Raw genomic sequence first — 2108 nt, 5'->3', positions numbered from 1 at the left:
GGCAACAGACGACCGACACTAGTGCCTCTGCAGACAGCACGATATCGCCTCGTGACCATATCTGTTGGACCCTAAACGAATGTAAAGCTTATTTGCTTTTAAAAATGGCTCTGAGCACTGTGGGACTTAACATCTGAGGTCATCAGCCCCTTAGAGTTTAGAACTACTTAAACCTAACTAACCTAAGGACATCACACACATCCATGCCCGAGGCAACATTCGAACCTGCGACTGTAGCGGTCGCGCGGTTCCAGACTGAAACGCCTAGAACCGCCCGGCCACGTCGGCCGACTTGCTTTTTAAGAAACTAACCCCGTCCGAACAGGCCTTGGAAGGCGCAACGTTTCCGGCCGGCCTCCATGTCATCCTCAGCCCACAGGCGCCACTGGTTACGGATGCAGAGGGGCATGTGGTCAGCACACCACTCACCCGGCTGTATATCAGTTTACGAGACCCGAACCGCCACTTCTCAGTCAAGTAACTCCTTAGTTTGCCTCACAAGGGCTGAGTGCACTCCCTTTGCCAACAGCGCCTGGCAGACCGGATGGTCACCCACCCAAGTGCTAGCCTAGCCCGACAGTGCTTAGCTTCGATGATCTGACGGGAACCGGTGTTATCACTGCGGCAAGGCCGTTGGCTTATATGCTTTTAAGGCTCATATTTTTCCGTGTATCACGAAATACTGTATTGTATAGGTCCTGTAGCGTCTTTTCTTGCTATCAGAGCATATAGCACATGTGGTTTTAATGTAAAATCTGTTTGTTCAATGTATAAATGTAATTGATGACCGACTTTTACCTCTAATTATTGCGACAAATACTCGCTATATAGTAATACCGGTATGTTAATTGAATACCGAATTTCGTGCTACACGTAAGAACTGCAAGCTTTAAAAAGCAAGTAGGACACATTTACATTTAATGTAAGACGTCACAGCAATTAAAGCAATATAATTCAGCCTCTGATGATGATCGAAATATTTGTAAGTTGTAGTACCAGGTCACAATTAAATATCTTCAGTTTTCTAGCGATAATACAAATAAATGATTATTCTTTTTAAATTTAACGCAGTACGTCTTATCCTTCACACCGAAGTGGAAATAACGAAAGTGCATACTAGCTTTTCAGATTTTGTTTCAAGGTAATGAGGAAGAGGAAAAGAAAAACTCGCATTTCAAAAGACGTTAGGTGAGAAATTCGAGATTTCAGAGAATGTGCCATTACCGGCTCTGAGTCAAAGGGAATTCATACAGGGTGAAAAATATTTAAACCGACAAACTCTGGGAGGTTTGAGACCGGGTCATTTAGCAGATTACCTGGCCAGGGACACCGTCGCACGGTAAGAACGCTGCAATTTGAGGAAGCTGTCTTGCAGCATGTGGAGCGGGACCTTTCATTCAGCACTCGTGCAATTGCACGTAACATGGGGACGAATCAGACGAATGTAAGAACAGTCCTTCAAGAGCAATTGTTACATACATTTCACTTACAGTGTGTCTACAACCTGGAAGCATAGCACAGTTCCTCTACTGGTTTAAATACTCCTCATAGGAAAAAATGACACTAGGGAAAAATATTTGTTTTGATGTCCCCTACAACCTCCCAGAGTTTGTCGGTTTAAATACTTTTCACCCTGTATACAAGACACACACAAGATAACAAAATTCTCGGGGAGGAAATCTATCAACTTGAAACTCAAGAAAGACTTTTATGAGACCTTAGCTGTCAACATCAGTTGCAATGGGAAAGCAGTCAATCCCCTGTAGAAATTGATCATGTACAGCAACTGTCTACAAAAAATGTATGTCTTTTTTATGCAGTCTATCATTCAAACATTTTTATAGATATTTGATATTATGAGTGCAACACAGACACTGTAATCTTGGTGGCTTTGATTCTGGGTTTCTTTGTGTATGACAGAAATCAATTTTCTGCAGGCATTCCACAAGCCAGTAATTTAGCAAAATATTTTACAAGAATTTCACAGTTTTCGATGTTAGTATGGGCAATTTCCCCGTGTTCATTTTTTTAATTCGAGTGATGGAGTAGAGCATTTTGTTGACTTTTGTTTGTATACGAGTACTTTGTAAAAATTTCATCAATCTAAG

General features: G+C 42.0%; 1 pseudogene; it reads right to left on the bottom strand.

Annotated features, from left to right (window-relative positions):
• Positions 1 to 520: 520 nt before the first annotated feature.
• LOC126093020 (5S ribosomal RNA) lies at positions 521 to 638 on the bottom strand (annotated as a pseudogene).
• Between the last annotated feature and the right edge of the window lie 1470 nt (positions 639 to 2108).

The sequence above is a fragment of the Schistocerca cancellata genome, chromosome 7 (assembly GCF_023864275.1).
Source record: "Schistocerca cancellata isolate TAMUIC-IGC-003103 chromosome 7, iqSchCanc2.1, whole genome shotgun sequence".
In the NCBI taxonomy this organism is placed as follows: Eukaryota; Metazoa; Arthropoda; class Insecta; order Orthoptera; family Acrididae; genus Schistocerca; species Schistocerca cancellata.
Note: the sequence above shows the minus strand (reverse complement) of the source record. Positions and strands in the feature narration are given on the sequence as shown.